Below are 25168 nucleotides of genomic sequence, written 5' to 3' on the forward strand. Positions count from 1 at the left end.
TCCGGCCCTAAAGGTGAGGTGCCGGCGCTGAAAGCGACAGACACCAGGGTCGGTTTCACCGTGGTGGGCCCCGTGCGGAAAGGAGGTGTCCGGCGCCCCACCTGTCAGCCCTCCAACCCTTCCCCGCCCCTCCTTAGGGCGGGTAGCGGCCCCTCCCTCCCGAGGGCGCCGGGCGGGGGGCTGCGGCTAGCGGCGCGCGCCGCGGACACCGGTCCCCGGCGGCAGTTGGGCGTGTGGGGCAGTAGAGCAGCAGGCGCGGAGCGCGCGGCGAAGACCCCGCCAGTCGCGGCCCCGAAGGCACGCGCGAGCGCATTCGGTTGGTGCGCGCGCGCGCGCGCGGCTCCGCCCCGCCCTCCCTGCGCGCGCCCGGCAGGTCCGCTCTCCTCCCCCACCCGCGGCGCGGACGGGGTGGATCCAGCTCACTCCCCTCCCCCGAGCGGCGGCCGCGGCGGCGGCGGCGGCGGGCGCTGAATGAGAGACGCCGACTGCTCGGGTCGCCAGGCGCTAGCTTAGGCGGCGGCGGCGGCAGCGGCGGACCCTGAGGCCGGCGTCGTGTTCCCATCCTCCGAGGCGACGGCCGCGGCTGCACAGGTCGGTGCTCCGGCCGCGGGCCCGGTGCGGAGCCTTGGCGGGCGGTGCGGGGGAGGGAAGGTGGGTGCGCTGCGCCCCCCGGGAGGCGCGGAGCCGCAGCGGCGGCGCGGGGAATGGCGGCGGCTCGGGCGCTGCGGTGTGGCTCTCCTGGCCTCGGGCCCCGGGGCTGCTTGCCCTCGGCGCGGAGACGGGGCTCGGGCTGAGGGAGGAGAGCGCTGGGGGGCCCGGGGCCGCGCCTCCCTCGGCGGCTCGCTCTCGGAGGCTGGAGGCGGCCGTGGGCTCCCCGCTCCCGGTCTCTGTCCCGAGGCCGGGGGCGGGGCGGCCCCCTGAGGCCGCCTCGGCTCTCCCTCCTGGGTGGCGGGAGCCCCTGGCCGCGGCCCGCACTGCCCTGGCGCCGGGCTGCGCCTCAGCCTCCCTTCAGGTGAGCCGGAGTCCGGACCGCCGCGCCGGGAACGCGGAGCCGGGCCACACCCCCTCCCCTGGCTCTGGCGCTGCGCCCCCGAAGCCGGCAGCCGAGCCAGCCGCCCGCGAACCCGCGCCCGCGGTCGCGGTGACCTGTTGCGGAGCGGCCCGCAGCCCGGGTCGCCCGCCAGCCCGGGACGCGGAGGGGCTGGTCCTGCGCTGGCCTCCGGCCGGGAGCGCGGCAGGGTCCGGAGTCGGGGGCGCGGCCGGAGGTCGGGTCGCTGTACAGCTAGGAGCGGGCGTACTAAGGAGAGATTCCGGACCGATCTGATCAAACACTTGCAAAGCCGGGATATCTGTCTGCAAATATCCGGAATTCCATTGCAGTATCGGATTAGGTAGGCTCATAAACACCATGCTTTGGAGGTGATTTGGCAGAAACCCGAGCCAAGAGTGAGGAGCTAATATCTGGAAAAGAGTCGTAAACCTGTGCGGAGCTAAATTATCCTCCCACCTGCCCCCCTTGGAGCTCTTTTCCTGTAGCTGTGTTGTGTAGACGCAGGCCAGTTTCAATGTACGTGGGCGTGTTTGGGAAGAAGCTGCGAGCTGATAGGAGGTACCTTCGTACAAATGTTAATTTGTTTGAACTGGGAGGGGTAAAGGAGGAGGAAGAAAGGGCATTGATGTTAACTGTGGAGGAGGGGTAACTGAAAACATTAAATTTCTGTTTAAGAAAACGCTAAACAAAAAAAAAGTATCTAATACCTGGCGTTTAAGACCGTAAAGCAGGAAACACGGGCAGCAATTGAGTTTTACCTTTTATGTGCCCTGGATTTTTTTTTTTTCTTCCAACGCTGTAGTTGTTATAGAGAGCCTTGTTTTCGTACCGGTGTTTATGAATTGATTTTGGTGCATTTTTGTATTCACCGTGAAGTCGGCTCTTACTTAAGTCTCTTTGAAGATGACCATCAGAATCTTGGGAAACTTCGATCCATGCAGTCACAGACCATAGCATACTAGCCATAAAGCCTGTTCCACCCAGATAATTATGCTTGTGCAAGTGGTGTAGAATCATAACTATAATGTGTATTACTGTACTGTTACTGCTGAATATCTTACTATGAACTTTAGAATTATGAAGGAACTTATCCAAACAGTATTATTTTAATAAAAACAACTACTAACTCAAGCTTTGTGGGCATACAGTTTATAATCTAGTTTAAAAATTTTTGGGAAATTGTTTAATTTGCTTAAAGGTCAAATATAAGGATATTAGATGCCTTTTTGCATTAATAATTTCACTGTAATTTATTTTAAACCTATTTTATTTTCCCTCTTTAAAATTCAGTATAATAATTTTGAAATGGTAAGGTCTGTTTTTCCAGTTTAGTCCACCTTTAACTGAATTAAGGAATTTGACTTTTGAAAATATTCTGGGTGGGACACTGGAAATACTGTTCATTTTGCCTAAATTATTCCACATTGCAACAGAACTTTAAAGATGATGTTTGCTTTATCAAGACTGCAACATGCTTTTCTGGTGTGTGTGTGTGTGTGTGTGTGTGTGTGTGTGTGTGTGAGAGAGTGAGTGATGTTTGCTTTATCAAGACTGCAACATGCTTTTCTGGTGTGTGTGTGTGTGTGTGTGTGTCAGAAAGAACACACCAAAATTTCTTGAAAGAAATTTTTTTTGAACTCTTTTACTTTGCGTACTTTTATTACACACATAAGTAATATACTTGTGTGTGTTTAAGTACCTACTATGTGTCTTTTTCAGTTTATCACGTTGTTATAGTTGAGAGTATAGTTGTTTGTAATGAGCGATGGATATTTAAGTGAAAATTAAGCTTTAGTCTAGAGGCCCAGTTCACTCACTCACTTACTCATTTGTTCCACACATATTTGTTGAGTACCTAGTTGGTGCCAGTTAGGTGCCTCAGTGTTGGGGATACAGCAGAGAAAAAGACAGGTCTGTGCTCTGATGGAGTTTAAAGAGTAAGTGGGCAAATAGTCCACTGCTCCTCTGTCAGATAATGTTATTTGTTTAAAGTTAGCTTAAAAGTTTAAGAAGTAAAATTTCTTGCAGTGAACTTTAGTTAAGGATATTGTTTGTGTTTTTCCTTCTAAGAATAGTGGGAGTTATTACTGAGTGAACAAAAGCATTAAGACAGTTGTTTAAAAAATATATTTGTTTATATACATTGGGTGTCTAGTTCCCAAGTGGAACCAAAAATAAACATTCTACCTGAAGTCAGATGATGTGGAGTTTACATGTGGTTAAACAGCTTTAGTCTTTTGGTTTGTATAGTTAAATATTTGCTAAAAATAATTCCCTCTTGGCACTTGTTTATAAGGGAGTCAGATTTTTTTTAAGTCTAAATTTAAAAAAAAAATCCTCTCTTCTTTTTCTGGCACGTGTGTGTGTGCGCGTGTGTGTGAGTGGACCGGTGTCCTACTGTTCTTCCATAGAATCTGATAACCATTATTGCTAAAATCAGAAAAACTTGACTGAAAGTGATAGTTTTCCTTTTTGATTAAAATATGACAAATATTGGTATAGTGTTTTGCAGATTACAAAGCTTATATATATTTATATATATATTATTGGTACTTAAATATGTGAGTATTTCTCATTGTCAGGACCGCCAGTAATTAACTTTGACCCTATGTAGGCATTATTAGCTCCCATTTATTTATTTATTTATTTATTTATTTATTTATTTTTAGAAAGAGAGAGAGAGAGTGTGAGCTGGGGACAGGCAGAGGGAGAGGGAGAGAGAATTTAAGCAGGCTCGACTCCCGAAGCTGGGCTTGATCTCATGACTGTGCGATTATGACCTGAGCCAAAATCAAGAGTCTGGCTGACTGAGCCACCGAGGTGGCCCTATGTCATTTTAGATGAGGAAGCACACCAATAGTAAGCAAGCAGTCAACCCAATCCCAAGTTGTAGCCGTTCCTATAGCCCAGTGCTCCGTCTCCAAGTGCAAAGCTTGGGGAAAGCATCAATGTCTAGCGTTACAGGTCAGTGTACAATATGGTTACTGGTTTACTTTTCCAGAAATTTCTAAATAATTTTTAAACTTTAAATCCTCCTCTTAATTGAGATGTAATTAGTTGAATTTGCTTTCTTTTCATGAGTTAAACTTTAAAACCTATTTAAAATCTAAAAGTATCACTTTTTTTGCTATGTAAAAAAGACACATAGTTTTGATGGACTTTTAATGGTATAAGTGTCTTGAGAATAAGATGTATTAAAATCAATCCTATTTTTTGAATATTAGGTTCTTATAACAACTAAATGTAGAATAAAATTATCCCTTTAATCTGAATACTATATTTTTTCAGTTACTCAATTTTCAGTGAGAAGATAATTCAAAAAAGTTGAAACTCTACTTCACTTAGCCTGAGTGAGGTTCCTTGGAAAGGAAAGTTAATGTATTGCATTACCCTATAAATTGTTTTTTTAAATGTGTCTTATTCCCATTGGTTTACGGCTCCTCTGTAGTGAGAGAATGAAGATTGGACGTGATAAATTTTGGTAACTTGGAAGTAATCTGGAATTTTTTTTTTTAATCTTACTTGATTAATGTGTTGAGCTTTTGATTTAGGAAAATGTTTAACTACATAGTTAAAATATAAACATCGACATATTCTATGGAAAGAAAATTGAGTATAAATATACACAGTAACTTTTTTTTTTTCAATGTTTGTTTATTTTTGGGACAGAGAGAGACAGAGCATGAACGGGGTTGGGGCAGAGAGAGAGGGAGACACAGAATCGGAAACAGGCTCCAGGCTCTGAGCCATCAGCCCAGAGCCTGACGCGGGGCTGGAACTCATGGACCGTGAGATCGTGACCTGGCTGAAGTCGGACGCTTAACCGACTGCGCCACCCAGGTGCCCCAATTTTTTAAATGTTTATTTGTCTATTTGTTTAGAAAAAAATGAGAATGGACTGGGGGAGGGGCAGAGAAGGGGAGAGAGAGAATCCCAAGCAGGTTCCATGCTGTCATCGAAGACCCAGACTTGGGGGTCCAACCCAGGAATCGGGAGGTTGTGACCAGACCCAAAACCAAGAGTTAGATGCTTAACTAACTGAGCCATCCAGCTGCCCCTACCTGGTAACTTTAATAAGTAATGGCTAGTTATAGATATAGGAAGAGTATAAATAGCCATGTTTGTGACTTAGGTTGAGGGTCCCTAGCGATTTATGTTTCACTACTGAGAACTTTTGGTACAGGCTCTTGAATGATACGTAGCTTTGGAGTATGAGAGGCTTAAAATGAAGTTCTCACTTTGGACTTCATTGATACCCTTCTTATGACATTTTCTCAAAACACATTTTCATTTTTAGGTTGATTTCCTTTTTGCTGATTCTTGGAAGGAGCCCTTTTCTGAAAACCCTACCTAAATAGGATCCTTATCACACTCTACCCTTACCTTTATTTTTCTTCACAACATTAATTTATCGGACATTAAAGCGTACGTTAATTTGTTTATTGCTTTCTTCCTTCTGGATGTAAGCTTCATGAGGGCAAGGACTTAGTTTTCTTCACTGTTGTATTCGTAGCACCTAGAAAAGAACCTGGCACATAGTCAATGCTTAGGTATTATTTGTGGGGTGACTGAATTAACTGACATTAAAGGACACAAAAACCATTAGTTTTAGTTTTAGTCAACAGTTGTTGACTTTAAATAATACAACTATGCAGTTAAAAAGACAATTGTACTGTAGGACTTATAACGAAAAACACCATCCCCTGCCTCATCTTGGTATAACTTTCCTTCCTGTATTCTGCTCTTAAAGCAACCATTTTCCATACTTGTAGCTGTTTCTTCTGGTATTTACTCCCATATTTTAAACTATTTCAATTTTAGATCTCTCCTGGCTTGCTACTGTGGAAGATGAGTCTGTGCTTTCAGATTCCTAGGCCATCTTGAAAATCCTTTATCTCCCAGTATATTATGCTTTTGGTTAAATTAGTGTTCATTGTTCACACTATTATGACTTTGTAAATATGTTTACTGTTGAATTTTGCAGTGTACTAAAATTATATTTCTTGGAGTTAAAAATTTTTCTTCTTTTCTGAATTTTGCTTAATTTCCCATTTGTCTCTAATTTTTTTCTTTTAAAGCTGTCCCAGTATGTTCAACATCATATTGTTCAGTTTTTTTTTTAAAAATTGGGAACCCCCTAGGTCTTTCTGTGCTTTTGCTCAAATCTGTACTGTGGCTTTCCACTCCTGCCATACAGGTGTAGCCTGCGACCTCTCGTCATGAATCTGAGAGTTCTCTTTGCCTTTTCCCTGTGTCAGAGCCTGTGGTGTCTGGATCCATGCCTTCCTCTTTTGCCATTTATACCTATGTTTTGGTGAAATGCATCCCTCAGTAACTTTTAAGAAAGTGTATGAGGAGGTGACATTTTTGAAATGTATGTATTGCTGAAAATACCTTTCTTCCACGCTGATACCTGATTAATAATTTGGCTGGTCTGAGTGTAGAATTCCAAGGTAGAATAATTTCCCCTCAAGATTTAAGAGATTGCACTATAATTTTCTAGCTTCAAGTGGTTATTCCAAAGTCTCATGCCATTCAGTCTTCATCCTTTTTATGTGACCTCTCCCTGTTAAGGTCTTTTTTTTTTTTTTTTTTTTTTTGTTATCAGTATATCTGACATGTCCTTGATGTTGTGTCTTGTTTGCATCTTACTTTATGTGCTTGGAACTTCTTGGGCCCTTTCAACCAGCAGTGCCCATATTAGTTGAGAGGAGAGATGGTCTAGTGCATGAGTCAACAGTTTTTCTTTACAGATCTAGATAATGAGTATTTTAGGCTTTGTGGGCCAGTTTCTGTTACTCCTAGCTTTACTTTTGTAGTGTCAAAGCAGCCATGGATAGTATGGGCTTTGGTTTGATGACTCCTGATCTATGTACAGGTGTAAGGATTAGCCTTTGCTTTACTAGGAGTAGGGGGAGTTTATCTATAGAAACTGGAGAGAAGATGGAATACAGTTGACCCTTAAACAACAAGGGGTTAGGGTCACCGACTTCCGTGCAGTCAAAAATCCACATTGAACTTTTGACTTCCCCCAGACTTAATCACTAATAGCCTGTCGTTGACAGGAAGCCTTACTGATAACATAAACAGCTGATTAACACATATTTTGTATATTATATGACTTATATGCTGTATTCTTACAATAAAGACAGCTATAAAAAGGAAAATGTTACTAAGAAAATTATAAAGAAGAGAAAATACATTTACACTACTGTACTATATTTATTGAAAAAAATCTATGTGTCAGTGGATCCATGCAGTTAACCTTGTGTTGTTCAGGCGCCAACTGTATTTGGATAGAGACATAAAATGATGGTGGCTTGGAGTTTTCACCTAAGGTTTTGTGTTTACCTTAGTGTATGGAAAGTGAGGTAATTAGCTAAAGTAAAGAAGAATAGGAGTGTGTATTGGAGGTTTGAGAAGAGGGAAAAATATATGATACGGTCATCTATCAAAAAGTGGAAAAGTGAACAGAAAATAGAATAGGGAAATACAGTGTTTTTCCAGATAGTAGCATTAAGGGCTCACTTGAATGTCATGTTTCTGACTTTAATAGGAATATCTCTAAAGTCTCATAATTAAGTATGATATCTCAATATAGGTATTTTTAAATTAGCTATTTTATTAATCTAATCAGAAATAATTGCATGCATAAGTAATATGTACATACACGTATATATATTGTTTATACATACAGACTTAGCCTATAGTACTATAATTTTTTCCCCAAGTACAGATTTTGATTTAGAAATCATTCATTTATTTATTCATTTAAAAAAGTCATGGAGCATTTTCTTTGTACCAGAAATAGTTCTTGGTGCTGGGGATACAGCAAAAAACAAGATAAAAAGTTTGCCTTTATATAAGTCTGTATTTTAACTAGCTAATATATGACTAAATCATACACACACTAAAACAATAAGTAAGGAACATTTATAATGTTGTGAACGGATTTCCCCATTGAGTTAATTAACACGCCTATCACCTCACATATTTACTTTTTTTTTTTTTATGGTGGGAACATTTAAGTTCTTTCTTAGCAAATTTTAATTATACAATATACTGTTACCAACTATAGTTACCATATTACGTATTAGATCCCCAGATCTTATTTATCTTATAATTGAAAGTTTGTAGCCTATTACCAACCTCTCCCTATTTCCTCTACCTTACTTTAAGTTTTTGATAGATAACTGTAAAAGATTAAGAAATATGTTATAGGCTTTGTTTGGCAAGAATTTTTATCTTTTACTATCATAAATAAGTATTAAATTTCATCAAGTGCTTATTCTGAGTTGGGAGAGATGATCATGTGTATTTTCTTCGTTAATCTAATAGAATGTATCACACATTAATAGAGTATCTCCTGTTTGCATTATTACATCCAACCCTACTTAGCTGTGTTGCATTTGTCTCTACTCACACACACTGCTGAACTTGGTTTGCCATTGTCTTAGAGTTTTTTAAAAATCCACATTTATCAATAGATTTATCACAGATTTATATGTGTGCATTTGGCTTTAAAGTTATGAAACTCATAAAATGAGTTGTGGAGCTTTCCTTTTTCTGTATCCTGAAATAGTTTTGTAACAGAGGTTATGTATGTGTGTTTTGAAGGGGCTATAGATATAAGATAAAGGGTCAAAAATAAAGTTTCTAGAGAAAACCTGGAAAAATATCTACGTGATCCTTCGGTAGGCAAAGATTTTTTTTTTCTAAACAGGACGCAATAAGTACTAACCAGATAAGACTGATAAATTGTTCTTCATTAAATGAGAACCTCTGTTCATCAAAGGATACTTCGAGTAAATAGGCAAGTGACACACTAGAAAGAGTGTCTGCATTACTTAAAACTGACAGAGGACTTGTATCTAGAGTATATAAAAGATGTCAAAACAAAACAATAAAAACACTAGGAACCCAATTTTGAAACAAATGGGCAAAAGACTGAAACAGGCATTTACAAAATGAGTTGTTTGGATGGCTAAGGTGAAAAGGTACTCCATGATTTTTAGAGAGTTACAGGTTAAAACTATCATGTGATACTAAGATATACCCACCAGAATGGTGTTAATGAAGAAATATGAAGCTACTAAGTGTTGACAAGAATATAGAGCACTTAGACTCTCATACATTTCAGATGGGTTCGAAAATTGGTAAAACCACTTTGGAAAATTCTTTGGTATCCTCTGCTAAAGCTCTACACATATATGCCCTGTGATCCAGCAGTTTCGCTTCTTGTTTTAGACTCAATAGAAATCAGTATACATGGACATCAGAAGACATGTATTGTAGAAGAAAACATAGGAGTAAATTTTCATGACCTTGAAATAGGCAAAGCATTGTTACATATGACACCAAAAGCCGGAGCAACAAAACAAAGATGAGATAAATTGGGTTTCATCAAAATTTTAAACTTAAGCTTCAAAGGACATCATCAAGAAAGTAGAAAGACAACCCACAGAATGGGAGAAGATATTTGCAAGTCATATATCTGCTAAAAGACTTGTATTCAGAATATGTAAAGAACTCAACTCAGTAATAAAAAGACAACCCAATTTGAAAACAGAGGACCTGAATTGGCATTTTTATTTTTTTATTATTAAAAAAAGTTTTTAAGTTTATTTATTTATATTGAGAGAGAGGGTAAGCATGAGTAGGGGAGGGGCAGAGAGAGAGCGAGAAAGAAAGAGAATCCTAAGCAGTCTCCACACTGTCAGCGCAGAGCCTGATGTGGGGCCCGAACTCATGAACCGTGAGGTGATGACCTGAGCCGAAACCAAGAGTCAGACACTTAACTAACTGAGCCACCCAGGTGCCCCTGAATTGGCATTTTTTAAAAGAAGATATGCATAAGCACATGAAAAGATGCTTAATATTATTAGGTATCAGGGAAATGAAACAGAAACCATAATGGAATCCACCTTCACACCACTAGAATGACTAGAATCAAAAAGTTAGATTATAACAAATGTAGGCATAGTTGTACAGAAATTGGAATCCTCACACACTGATAGGAATGTAAATTGATATGGCTACTTTGGATGACATTATGGGAGTTCTTCAGATTATTTAACATAGAATTACCAAGAGAAATGATAACATGTCCCTGAAAAAATTGTACATGAGTATTTACAGCAGCAGCATTCACTATAGACAGAAAGTAGAAACAACCCAGATGTCTATAAATGAACAAGTGGAGAAACAGCATGTGGTATATCCATACAATGAATTAGTATTCAGTCAGTAAAAGGAGTAGCTACATGCTACAACATCACAGAACCTTGAAAATATGATAGTAGGTGAAAGAAGCAGTCAGAAAATGCCACATGTTATATGACTCCATTCAGATGAAATGTCCAGAACAGAGCAAATCTGTAGACAGTAGATTAGTGGTTGCTTAGGGCTTGGGGAAAGGAGAGAGGCAGTGGGAGCTAAAGGGCGTGGAGTCTCATTCTGAGATGATGAAAATGTTCTCAAATTGTGGTGATAGTTGTACATACCATTGAATTGTAAACTTTATTTTTATTTTATTGTTTAAAGTTTTAATTCCAGTATAATTAACATCAAGTGTTATATTAATTTCAGGTGTACACTATAGTGACTTAGCAATTCTGTATGTTACTCAATGCTCATCATAAGTACACTCTTAATCTCCTGAATTGTATACTTTAAATAGGCAAATTGTATGGTATGTGAATTAATATCTCAATAAAGCTGTTAAAAATAAGACATGGCAAAAATAATCAGTGATATGAAGACACTGCTACCATATTTAATTTAGAAAAGCAGGATGCAGAGGAGTATATAAAGTATCACCTTTTTGTAAAACCACAAAAACCTTATGTGTATGTGTTTAAGTGATCTTGTAAGGGTGGGAAAACGTTGCACACTAGGTGTAAACATTTCTTACTAGTTGGGCTAAGGTGAGGAGAGGGAGAGAAAAAGAAAAAAACTGAAAGGAAAAGGGATTGATTCAGAAGAAACAGCATGTGTAAGCTATGTAAAACATAAATCTTAAAATGAAATGGTAGTTGTATTTTTTTGTGTGTTATATTTTTCTGGGTTGTGATCCTTTTAATTTTATTAATAGAAGTATCTAAAACTAAATTAAAGGCAGTGCAAATAAAATCAGTTATAAAACCTGAAGAAACATAGCAGCTTTTTTTCATAACAACTCCCAATGGGACACGATCCAAATGTCCATCAACAGAAAAAATGGATCAATAATGTGTAGTCTGTTTTACACTAAAGTAGTACTACGCATCGGTGGAAAGGAAGGAACTCTACCGCTCTTTCCCAGGCAGTATGGGCAAACACACAAACAGAAGGTTGAGCAGAAGAAGGTGGACACGGTGTATATGCTGTATGATTCTTTTATTTTGAATTTCAGGAAAAGGTCAAACTCAGCTGTGTTGATAGAAGTCAGAGTAGAGTTTAGGGGTTGGGACTAGAGGAGCAAGACTCTGGGAGTGCTGGAAATGTTCCGCATCCTCATTGGGTTGGTGGTTACATGGGTGGCTACACAGGAAAAACATGTTGCCCAGTACACTGTACATACTGCACACTTGAGTCTTTTATATCTCAATAAAGAGGTTAAATCAAATCAGAAAAGATTTTTTAAATCTGATGCTCATATGAAAAGCTTTTGTATGTTTGTCACTTACACTTCAATTAAAAATAACTGAATAGAGTGGCACCTGGGTGGCTCAGTCAATTAAGCATCTGACTCTTGATTTCGACTCAAGTCATGATCTCATGGCTTGTGAGTTCAAGCCCCACGTCAGGCTCTGCACTGACAGTGTGGAGCCTGCTTGAGATTCTCTGTCTCCCTCCCTCCGCCCCCCCCCACTGCCCCTCCCATGCACATGCTTTTTCTTTCTCTCTCAAAATAAATAATTAAAAAAAAAATAAAAAAAGTTTAAAAATTAAAACAAGGGGAAAAATAGTCTTTGTATACTTCAGGAATATTTATATGTCTTTCAAAGACAGTTTTTCTATGCCATTATTTCTGATGGTTGCATGGTGTCGTGTTGTATGGATGAATCATAATTTACCTAAGGAATCTTGATGGACATTTAGGTTGTTCCTAACTTTTATATTAAACAGTGACAAAGTTAGCATCCTTTTTAAATAGATCTTCCTATTCTTTTCTGATTATTTCCTTTTGGTGAATTCTTAAAAGAAGGGTTTCTTGTTTGGTGGTTAAGTACATTTTCATTCTTGCCCATGGTGTGTAAGTGTGTCTGTATGCTAACACAGATTTGGTGATCAGCTTTAAAAGCATACACATTGATCTGTTGTGTAATAAATGCTTTCAGTTTTAATTGGCATTTGTAAACATTTTCAGTGGAACTTATATTTTCACGTTTTTGTATATTCGTGCTACTTTCTCCAGTTTCCTTTTCATACATACCTTTTACCTATTTTCTTAATTCTTTTAAAGGCATAAGTGTTTTGATTTAAAGCCTTTTAAGGAAATAAATCAGATACACAAAAAGTACATGAAAAACTGGTACAGTTAACTCCTAACTTAAGAAATGATACATAATCAGTGCAGTTGAAACACCGTGTTAACATTAATAACATGTAAGAGCTTTTTGTGTATTAAGAATATTAAATCATTTGCTTTAGATCTTTTCCATTTTATCTTTTGTCTCTTAAGAGAATCTTACTGAATCCAAGATGGCTTCAACTGTAAGATGCATTATTTTATGTACAACTAAGACTAAATAATATGCTGTCAGTTAAACCATGATATTCTTGATTTTAAGAGACATCCTGCTTGTAGAGATGTTAAAAGGTGAGAATATACTCATCTTAGATTTTTTTTTTTAATTTTTTTTTTCAACATTTATTTATTTTTTTTGGGACAGAGAGAGACAGAGCATGAACGGGGGAGGGGCAGAGAGACAGGGAGACACAGAATCCGAAACAGGCTCCAGGCTCTGAGCCATCAGCCCAGAGCCTGACGCGGGGCTCGAACTCACGGACCGCGAGATCGTGACCTGGCTGAAGTCGGACGCTTAACCGACTGCGCCACCCAGGCACCCCTACTCATCTTTTACTCATATTTTACTGTGTGTGTCTTATATTTTCTCTAGTCAGATATACCAGTCTCTTGTGTTGTTTCTATTGTTAGTCCTAGTAAGACTTTCCTATGCCACAACTTAAAAAAAAAAAAAAATCATGTGTTTACTTCTGGCATTTTTTTAATGATTATTTATTTTATTTAGAGAGAGAGAGCAAGCGTGAGCACGTGTGCACAAGCAAGGGAGGGACAGAGAGAGAGCGGGGAGAGAGAATCCCAAGCAGGCTCCCCGCTGTCAGCACAGAGCCTGTTGTGGAGCTCAAACCCATGAACTGTGAGATTATGACCTGAGCCAAAATCAAGAATCAGCTGCTTAACAGACGGAGCCACCCAGGCACCCCTACTTCTAGTATTTTTATCACTTAAATGTTTTTTATCTTTAATTCATCCATTTTATTTTAATGTAAGATCTAGTTTTTGTCTTTTTGTCTTTAATTTTTTTTTTATTTTATTTATTTTGAGACAGAGAGAGTGTGAGCAGGGGAGGGGCAGAGATAAAAGGGGAGAGAGCGAATCCCAAGCAGGCTCTGCACTGTCAGCACAGAGCCCGATGTGGGGCTTGCAACCACGAAACTGAGATCATGATCAGAGCCGAAACCTAGAGTCAGATGCTTAACTAACTGAGCCACCAAGGTGTCCCTCTAGTTTTTGTCTTTTTATCCAATATGTTAGCCAACTGTCATAAAGTTGATGCCACTAGTGATTTTTTGAACAAGGAATGATAGACTTCAGTGTGCTTGCTTGAGAAACAGGATATGGCGGTGGGTTTTGGTTGGGTCTAGTCTAAAAATGATCATTTGCCTTTCTATGAAATGTGTATCTTAACCTATAGTTTAATTTTCATTGAAAGGAATGTCAGTGTTAAAACTATGATTTCATGTTGCCTTAAAATTCTCATAATGCATCTGAGTGCTCTAGGAATCCGTCAAGTAATTTACTAAGTTAGATTTAAAATAACTGTTTTGCAACATAAACAGTGGCATTAATCCTGTGCTTAAAGTTTGTGTGAATGTGGGCAAGTTACTTAATTTCTTTTTTTATTTTATTTTTTATTTTTTTTAATTTTTTTTTTTCAACGTTTATTCATTTTTGGGACAGAGAGAGGCAGAGCATGAACGGGGGAGGGGCAGAGAGAGAGGGAGACACAGAATCGGAAACAGGCTCCAGGCTCTGAGCCATCAGCCCAGAGCCTGACGCGGGGCTCGAACCCACGCACCGCGAGATCGTGACCTGGCTGAAGTCAGACGCTTAACCGACTGCGCCACCCAGGCGCCCCAAGTTACTTAATTTCTTTAGCATTCAGCTTCCCTGTTTACAAATGGCATAAGAGCACCTTCTCATAGGATCATTGTAAGGATCAAATGAGAAAGCATAAATCAAGGACTTAGCTGAATTAGCTCTTCATGCTTCCACTTTCAGGACCTTGAAGATCAAGTATAATCATAGCTGAGATTCTCTCCTACAGAGGGTTACTCTAGATCTTCAGGGTTACTGAAGTAAATTATTTTTGTTAGACTTCCAATCCTGATTTAGATTCCCAGGATTTGACTAGAACTTTTCTGGCCTTCTAGAATTAACTTATGTGACAAATCTGTATGTTTTCTGTTGCTGCTCTTAAGGTGCTCTTCTGTAAATGCACTGAAATCTTTATAGAGTTTCATAGATTTTAGGATTTTGTAGGTGGAGAAGTTTGATTGACTTAGCTTTTATCCTGTAAAGTTGTTGCTAGGATAACCTCTGCTACTTTTCAGTTTTGATTTGTGGATGTAGTTTTTGTAGGTTTATGGGTTTTAGATCCTATCTCTTAAAGCTGGAGGGACAAGGGTAAGTCTACTAAAACAAATGTTTTGATGATATCTTACAGATAAGAAATTCCACTTTTTGTTTCTTTTTTTTTCTTTTTATGAACAGTACTTTTGAATGTTTTATGTAAGCACAGTACTGTGAATGTTATCATAGACGTTTAAATCTTAGGCCTTGTACTCATTTACATCTTCTTGGTGAAAGATGAAATCTTATATGTGAAATCACAGTAAATAGCATAAGATAAAAAAAAATAGCATAAGACCATATGTACTTATGTGTCAGATTGAAGAGCTGTTGACAGGAGAGGAGGCTTAGTGAAGGGAAGGCCAGAGTGTTCCTTAAGGAATGTGTTAAGGTATAAAGAATATATTAGGAACCAGCATGACTGAAGATATAACAACAAGAATTAGTCTTTTGGGCATGCTTTGGATTGAAGGGTTTATTTGCATTGGGGTAGGGGGATAGTTGCATTTGATAATGTGGGACAAGATTAGCATAATGAGGGATGAGAAAAGAATAGGTCATCTATGTTGGGAGAAACACCGAATTCCAAGCGAGAAACCATGAGATCTGAGAGAGAGACAGGCATAGAGCAAGAGATTGAAGATTCTGATTTCTGGCTCTGTGGATATTCTTCTTCGATTATTCTAGTATTTCTGTGGTTCCTGCCTTTCTTGAGACTACATCCAGTTGTTGTTGTTTTTTTTTCCCAGGAAAAAGAGTACAGGTTTTGGTGTCAGACTTTTGGTGGTAGATTTTTGGCTCTCTCCTTTACTGATGTGTGACCTTGGGCAAGTTGTTCATCTTCTCTGTCTCAGTCCTCATCCGTAAAATGAGTATCATAAATAGTATCTGTCTTTGTAGGGCTGATATGAAGATTAACTGAGGTGACACAAAGCTTTTAGAACAATGCTAAGCATGTAACAAATGTTTAGTAAATAGCATCATATATGTATGACATCATATATACATACACATATATATATGATATGTGACATATATATAATGCTAATTGAGGTAACATGAATTAATTTCTTATAGTTAAAAGAGCCTAAGGAGTTAATTTGCTTGCACCTTCACTTAGAGTAGGGCAACCTAGTATGTGAGCTGGGTATGAAATGTTATTTTGGGTATAGAGCATAAAAAAAAAATACTGTCTTATGTAGTTTGAATAATAGGACCTGGTATTTATTTATCAAGGATTTAAAAGAGGCTTGGTGCTGTTCTAAACATTTTACCTGTATTAACTCACTGGATCATTGTGATAACGTGGTGAAGTGTAGGTACTGTTATTTTCCTCCATTTTAAAGAGGTAGAAACAAAGGCTAACTATCTTGCCTAAGGTTATGTATAAGTGGCAGAGCTAAGATTGGAACACAGATAGTAAAGTTGTAGAGTTTTAATTTTTTTTATGGGAATATGGTTTTATTAAAAAAAAAAAATTTGTATGCTCCAAAACATTTTACTTGGAAATCTTCACTAGAAGTAAGAAAACAAAAAACAATAAAGAACACCAGCATGAATACATAATACATACTTTAATTATGGACACATTAAATGTATTTTAATATAATACTTCCTAACATGTTATCTCATATTGTGTTAAAAATAATACAAGGAGGTGACACTAGAGAACTACAGAATCCTGGATTCTGTTGCAGATAGGTATCCTTATTAGAGCCAAAAAAGGAGTCCTGGAAGGTGGCAAGAGAAAAGTGACAAGCAGTACAAAACTAACATGTCATCCAGTTGTGTGTTGTTGTTGTTGCTGTTGTTTTCAGTTGTGTGTTTTTAAAAATGCCATTAAAATGAAGCTGAGAATACGTTTAGACACAGTTCCCACTTCAATGAACATCCAGAATGCACAGTGGGAGGGTAAAGGTAGGGTTGTAATTTTATTGTGCAGTTTTAGCCATAACTTTCCCCTCAGTCTACTGTATGCAAAGACATGAGGAGAAAGTCATGTCATGATATGAAACCTAATCAGCATCAAACAATTCATAGTAGCCAGAAACCCTATGAAGGCCACAAAGCAGATGAGCCTTTAAGTTTTTTGTTTTTTTTTTTTTAATTTTTTTTTCAACGTTTATTTATTTTTGGGACAGAGAGAGACAGAGCATGAACGGGGGAGGGGCAGAGAGAGAGGGAGACACAGAATCGGAAACAGACTCCAGGCTCCAAGCCATCAGCCCAGAGCCTGACGCGGGGCTCGAACTCCCGGACTGCGAGATCGTGACCTGGCTGAAGTCGGATGCTTAACCGACTGCGCCACCCAGGCGCCCCGAGCCTTTAAGTTTTAAAGCCTACTTAACATAAAAAAATTTACATTGGGAAAGAAACACACAAATTTAAAGATTATTTATTTATTTTTAAAAATCCTTTAACAGTTTTAGTAACCATCAGAGATGTATGTAGAGTTTTAATTTTTAAACCTCTCTTTCCTTCTTGTTTCTTACTTACCTTTTTAATTTTTTTTTTTTAACACTTACTTATTTTTGAGAGACAGAGACAGAGCATGAGTGGGGAGGGGCAGAGAGAGAGGGAGACACAGAATCCGAAGCAGGCTCCAGGCTCCAAGCTGTCAGCACGGAGTCCAACACGGGGCTCAAACCCGCAGACCACAAGATCGTGACCTGAGCTGACGTCAGATGCTTAACTGACTGAGCCACCCAGGCGCCCTCTTATTTACCTTTTTAAATGAAATCAAGGAGATCTCAATTTCTTGCCACTATTTCTTTTATTTCTAATGCTTGCTTCTTTCCCATTTTTTCAGGTACAGAGACTTAGGTAAGCAAGATATGATATTAGGTAGTAGACTGTTGTAAGATTTTTGTACTGCACTTGAAGGTAGATTATGGTAAGTTAAAGGATGTATACTAAAGGATGTACACTATAAATCCTAAAGCAATCCTGTTCTCAAAAAAGTTGTAGGTAATCTAACAAAGGAGATAAAATGGTATCAGAAAATACAGTTATTTAATTTTTTAAAAAGTCATAAAAAGAGCAAAAAGGTCCATGGAACACATAGAAACAAACAGCACGATAATAGACTTACACCTAACCATGTCAGTAATCACATCAAATGTAAGTGGTCTAAAAACACCAGTTAAAAGGCAGAGATAGGGGCGCCTGGGTGGCGCAGTCGGTTAAGCGTCCGACTTCAGCCAGGTCACGATCTCGCGGTCCGTGGGTTTGAGCCCCGCGTCGGGCTCTGGGCTGATGGCTCAGAGCCTGGAGCCTGTTTCTGATTCTGTGTCTCCCTCTCTCTCTGCCCCTCCCCCGTTCATGCTCTGTCTCTCTCTGTCCCAAAAATAAATAAAAAACGTTGAAAAAAAATAAAATAAATAAAAGGCAGAGATAGGCAGATAAAAAAGCAAGACTTAACTATATATTCTTGTCTATAAGAAGCATACTTTAAATATAAAGGTACAAATAGATTAAAAGAATGGAAAAACATATACCATACTTACAACAGTCGAAAGATAGAATGGCTATATTAATACTAGACAAAGTAGACTTCATTCAGAGCAAAAAATATTTCCAAGGATAAAAGATATCATTACATAATGATAAAGAAATTGGTTAATTAAGAGGACATAACACTTCTAAACATTTTTTTTGCCTCTAATAGAATTTCAAAATTTCTCTTGATAGAACTCTAAAGAGAAATAGTCAAATTGTCTGTTTTAGTTGGAGAGTTCAGTACCCTTCTCTGAGTATTGAAAATCACAAAGATATAGAAGGTTTGAATAATAGTGTCAACCAATTTGACCTAATTAACACTTATAGAATATTTAACCTAACAACAGCAGAGTATTCTCAATTCTTCTTCAGTACATTTTCCATGATGGACCATATTTTGAGCCATAAAACAAGTCTCAGTAATTTAAAAGGATTGAGAACCTGTGTTCTCTGATCACAGTGGAATTAAATTAGAAATTGTTAGCAGAAAACTGCAAAATTTACTAATACTTGGAAACTAAATAATACAATGCTGAATAACCTATGGCTTAAAGAATAGATCAAAAGGAAATTATAAAGTATTTTGTACTAAATGAAAATAAAACATACCAGAATTTGTGAGCTACCAGTAAAGCAGTACCGAGGAGGGAATTTATAGCGCTGAATGCCTATATTAGAAAAGGAAAAAGATCTCAAATTAATGATTCTCACTTCCACATTAAGAAATTAGGAAAAAAGTAAATTAAACCAGAATAATTGAAAGAAAATGGTAAAGGTCAATATGGGAGAATGTATAAAAAACAGGAAAACAAAGACAAAATCAGTGATAACCACAAACTGTTTCTTTGGGAAGTTCTGTACAGTAAATAAAGCTCTAACTGGACTGGTTAGTATCAGGAACGACAGAGGTGACATCACTACAGATTCTACACACAATAAAAGGATAATAACGGAGTATTATAAGCAGCATTATGCTTATAAATTTTACACCACAAATGAAATGGACAAATTCTCCAAAAGATACACACTACTACACTCAAGAAGGAATAGACAACTTGAATAGACTTGTGTCTATTAAAGACATGGATACTATTAAAATATTCCCACCAAAAAACCTCTAGGCCCAGATGGCTTCTGAATTCTAAATTTAGAATTTAATGAATTCTAAATATTTAAGGAATAGATTATACCAGTTCTAAACAAAGACTTTCAGAAAGTTGCAGAGAAAGGAATACTTCCTAACTTACTTTGTGAGGCTAGTATTACCCTTATATTTCAAACTAGACAAAGACATTAGGAGAAAAGAAGACTATACAGAAATATCCCACATGAGCATACATGCAAAAATTCTAAACTAATTATAGCAAATTAAATGTAACCATTTATAAAACAAAATAAAACATCATGACCAAGTGGGGTTTATTCCAGGAATTCAAGGTAGGTTTAGCATTTAAAAAGCAATCAGTATAAGTCCCTGTTAACCAACTGAAAAAGAAAAGCCATAGGATTATCTCAGTAAATGCAGAAAGAAAAAAGCATTTGATAATCTTATTAAATCTTCCATTCCAGATAGTAACTCTGAGCAAACTCTCTGAAAAAACTACAGATAATGTAATTTTAATGGTGGAAGACCAAATGCTTTCTCCTTAAGACCTAGAACAAGTCAAGATTGTCTACTCTGACTACTTCTGTTCCATAGTATACTGGAGGTTCTAGGCAGTGTAGTCAAGCAAAAAACAAAAGGCATCTAGAATGGAAGGGAGGAAGTAAAAGTATCTTTTTTCTTTTTTTCTTTTTTTTTTTTTTTGGCAGACGGCAGAACTGTAGAAAATCTGTTGGAACCTATAAAACTAAAACTAATCAGTGAGTTTAATAAAGTTTCAGGATAAAGAATCGATATATGAATATCAGTTACACTTCATAAACTAGCAACAAACAGAAATTGAAATTTAATAAAATCAATACCATTGGCCATAGCAACATGTATGAAATACTGAAAACTACACAGTATCGCTGAACAGAATTAAAGAATACTTAGATAACTGGGGTGGTGTTCCTTGTTCATGGGTTTGGAAGACTGATTGTTACTAAGATGACAGCTCTCACCAAATAGTTCTGTTGATTTAGTGCAATCCCATTCCCAAATTTTAGCAGGCTTTTATACACACACACACACACACACACACACACACACACAAACACACACATATAGAAATCAACACATTGATTCTAAACTTCATGTAAAACTGAAAACAATCTAAAATAGCAGAAAAAAATTTTTAAAAAGAAGAACAAAGTTAGAGAGTCAGTACTACCTGATATCACAATCACTATACAATTAAAGCAATCAAAACAGTATGGTATTGGTGTATACACAGAGAAATAGATCAGTGGGATAGAAGAGTCCAGAAATAAGCCAATGCATATTATAGACAACTGAATTTTAATAAAGTACAAAGGCAATTGAATGAAGAAAGGATAGCCTGTTCGACAAATCATGCTGGCACAATTGGGTATCAGTATATACAAGCACATGAACTTCACTCTGTATCTTGCCTGCAAAAGTTAACTCAAAATGAATCATAGACCTAAGTATAAAAACTTAAAATTATAGAACTTTTAGACAAAAACAGGAGAAAATCTTTGTGATCTTGAGTTAGGCAAATATTTTTATTTTTGAGAGAGAACCAGTGGGGGAGCAGAAGAGAGAGGGGGGGAGAAAGGTTCCGAAGTGGGCTCCATGCTGACAGCAGAGAGCCCAGTGCGGGACCTGAACTTATGAGCCATGAGATCATGATGTGAGCTGAAGTTGGAAGCTTAACCGACTGAGCCGCCCAGATGCCCCTAAGGCAAATATTTTTAAATGTAACACCAAAAGCGTGATTCATAAAACAACATTGATAAGTGAACTTTGTCAAATTAAAAATGTGTGCTCTTCAAAAAGTATTAAGAGAATGAAAAGACAAGCTGTAAGGTGGGAGAAAATATTTGCAAATCAGTTGTGTAAGGATTTATATCTAGGATATGTAAAGAACTCTCAAAATATTTATATTTATATTACTTATATTAAATGTAATATTGGTCATTAGAGAAATGCCAATCAGAATCATAGGTGAGCTACTGATTCATACTTATTAGAATTACTAAAAAGGCTTACCAAGTGTTGGCAAGGGTGTACAAGAACTAGATCTCTGTACTTCGCTGTTGAGTTTGTAAATAGTACAACCACTTTAGGAAATAGTTTGATTATTTCTTAAAATGTTAGATATAGACCTACTGGCTATTCTACCTAGATATTTACTGAAGAGAAAATACTTCCATACTGACCTTCACAGCAGCTTTATTTGTAATAACCACTGAAACCTAGATGCTCATCAGTAGATGAATGGGTAAACAAATGATGGTATGTTCATACTACTTAGCAATAAAAAGGCATGTACTGTTGATACACCCAACAACACAGATGAATCTCAAAGTAACTTTGCTGAATGAGAGAAACCAGGCACTTGGGAGCAAGTGGCTATGTTCGCTATCTTGACTGTAGAGATTTTTTCATGGGTGTTTACTGTATACATTGAACATGTATGCCACCTCTGTATAAATAAAGCTGTTTTGAAAAAGTGATGCAATGAAGATCCTAATACATATATGAATTGATGAAAGATTTACCAAAAACTGTTTTTTTAACATGGATCCTTGCTGTGCCTTTCACGTAATTATTTAAATACACACAAAGCAGAAGTCAGTTATAACCTTTTTCTTAGAAATAATCAAGAAATAGGGGGTGCCTGGGTGGCTCAGTTGGTTAAGCAGCTGACTTCAGCTCAGGTCATGATCTCATGGTTCGTGAGTTCGAGCCCCGTGTCAGGCTCTGTGCTCACAGCTCAGAGCCTGGAGCCTGCTTCGGATTCTGTGTCTCCCTCTCTCTGCCCCTTCCCCGCTCATGCTCTGTTTCTCTCTGTCTCTCAAAAATGAATAAACGTTAAAAAAAATTTTTTTTAAAGATTAAAATGCCTATCTAGACACCTGTTTACCCAAATTACACAAATAGACCAAGACTCTTGTCCAAATCAGATACTTAAGCAGTTTTACATGATACTTGAATCTTAGTATTTTCTTCTTTTTACATCTTAAAAGAGAACCTGAGGGAGGGAGAAGGCATGTTTGAGTGGAAGAATGAGGCCTCAGGACGAGGATTTGGATTGGGTTGAGAACATTGGCTCTTAATATGTTGCTTGTGTAGAGTGTTGGTTTTCCAATAGATTCTTTCTTAGATCTTATTTATTTGATTTGATTAGGAGTAACTTGCTGCTACTATAGATATATCTGCAGCTGCCCCGGAAGATTAATGTTACCTGGCTGAATTTGGTCTGTGTACAGCCTTTCCCTGCATACCGTCATCTGAGGAGTGCTTTCTGAAGTAGAATCTGCCCTTGGTTTTGTTCTAGATGAAGGATCAATAGACTTTTTGTAAAGGCCCAGATCGTAAATACTTCAGACTTTTTTTTGCAGGCCATACAGTCACCGTTGCATCTATTCAGGCCTGCCTTTGTGGGGTGAAAGGAACCATAAACAATACATAAATGAATGAGTATAGTTGTGTTCCAATAAAACAATTTTAATTTACAAAAACAGGGCTGGATTCAGCTTGTGGCCATAGTTTGCAAACCCTTGTTCTACACCATCAGTATTTCCTCTTTGGGACATTTGGCATCATCTGATTAGTTTCCTAGTGGTAGTTGCAAATGGAGGAAAGTGGTACCCTTTCACTTGCACCTGCTCTGTTGAACTTAATGGCTTTTGCAGATGATGGTATGAAATAAGTGAATGACCTCAACTATCAGGGAGGAGTAGAATGATAAGGCATGCTTACTTCCTTTCTCACTCACAACCCATTTGCAGATGGTCAACAAATTCAGCAAGTTTACTTTTGAAAATTCTATGGAATTAGTTTTTTAAAAATATACTTATAATCTCCTGGCTGAAGTAGGGCAATAATTGCTGTTTCTGCTTTTAAGGTTCTCTTTCTAATCCGCCAGCCTCCACACATGTTGCCAGTTCCTTTTCTAAAATAAAAGTGTTATGGCATACATCTCTGCCTGTAATTATACAGTAACTCCCAGTCACCCAGAATAGTGATTCTTAACCACTTTTTATTCCTGAGTCCCTTTGAAAATCATTGGATAGCTGTGGATCCAGGAAAATTAATTTTTGTGAGTGCTCATTACACAATTTTCATACTTCTGGGAAGTTGTGCAGTTCATGGCTCTAGGATTTAATCCATGGTCTCTTAGTTAACAACTTTTGATTTAGAGAATAAAGTGCATGTTTCTTCCCATGCTGTTGTACATGCTTCATGATCTGTTTCCAGTCTGTCTTTGCAACATATTATCCATGTTCCCTGCCTCCCTACCCTCTTCCTCTCTCTCTTTCTGTCTGTGGCTCTTTCTGTCTCTCTCTCTCTCTCTCTCTCTCTCTCTCTCTCTCTCACACACACACACACTTTTTTTTTCTACAAAGAATTTACCAATACTTTTCTGCCATGCCAGTTTCTTCCATTCTGTCTTTGCAAGTATTATTTTCTCTTGCCAGGAATGTCCATACTACTTCCCCTCCATCTGCCCAGTTTCTACTCGTTAAGACTCATTTCAAATAGCAGATTCTTAGTGAAGACTTCCCTGACATTTCCTCTTTGTCAGACATAAATAAGTATGAAGGATTTGTAGCCACTGAGACTTGCAAGGATGGGGGTGGGGTGGAGAGGAGAATGAAGGAGGAAGACTTCTAGGAAAGATTTCTTTGCTCTCTTTCTTTTTTTTTCCTTTTTTCTTTTTTTAGTATTTATTTATTTTGAGCAAGAGGGAGAAAGACAATGCCAAGCAGGGTCCGTGCAGAGCCCGACACAGGGCTCAATTTCACAAACCACAAGATAATGACCTGAGCCGAGATCAAAAGTCAGATGCCTAACCAACTGAGCCACCAAGGTGCCCGAAGATTTCTTTGCTCTTGAGAGATATACCTCTTCTTGAATAATGGCATCTGACTTACAGCGTTGTTATGAAGATTGCATGAGATAATATATGTGAAGTACTTGCTCGTAAATTGGTATAGTGGGCATTTAATTCAGTTAGCTATTGTTTTTTACTAAGTTGAAATCTAGCATTTTACTAGGTGAAATCTAGCATTTAAGGGCAAGTGAATGCCTTTCCATTGGCCATCTTGGAAGCACTAAATTTGAGCTTATAAAGAAGTAAGGGCAAGTCTGCAGCCTCAAATGCTGGAAGCTGATGAAAAGCAATAAGCAAAATCTTTGACCCAAAGTCAAGAATCAGAATGACTTATAAGGCTTGAGTTTCTTAATTTCTAAATATTATATTTAGAGGAGTGGAAAAAAAAAAAGATACCTCTTCTTAACCTCCCTGAACCTCAGTTTTCTAAGTTGAGTATAATAATGTTTACCTTGGGCTGTTAAATGAAGAGCAGTGTTCCAATCTCTACAGCACCTCGATAATTATACAGGAAATTCTCTTCTTCTAATCAGTGTGTGGCCCCAGGAACATATTGCAGGAGTAAACTAATCTTCAGAGACCCACTTCTTTCGGTTGTGAATAAAATGTCCCGATGGAAAACTATATTGTAAATTTACTAAAACAAGATTTATTCAAATCCTGCTGAAATTATCTTAAGGTGTGTGTGTGAGATACAAGTTGTCATGCAAATATTTATGTTGTTATAGGCATTGCTACATTTAAACATCC

At 38.2% G+C, this 25168-nt stretch overlaps 1 protein-coding gene across 3 annotated transcripts in view; it reads left to right on the top strand.

The window, feature by feature from the left end:
* The first annotated feature begins 274 nt into the window (after nucleotides 1-274).
* The window catches only part of RALGPS2 (Ral GEF with PH domain and SH3 binding motif 2), a 165534-nt gene continuing 140640 nt past the window's right edge, over nucleotides 275-25168 (top strand). Inside the window, exon 1 of one of the 3 annotated variants that reach the window (XM_047839681.1) lies at nucleotides 275-591. The gene's annotated coding sequence lies outside the window, so the exon portion shown is untranslated. The remainder of the gene's footprint in view (nucleotides 592-25168) is intronic. The other 2 variants (XM_047839680.1, XM_047839683.1) reach the window with 2 other exon arrangements.

The sequence above is a fragment of the Prionailurus viverrinus genome, chromosome F1 (assembly GCF_022837055.1).
Source record: "Prionailurus viverrinus isolate Anna chromosome F1, UM_Priviv_1.0, whole genome shotgun sequence".
NCBI lineage: Eukaryota > Metazoa > Chordata > Mammalia > Carnivora > Felidae > Prionailurus > Prionailurus viverrinus.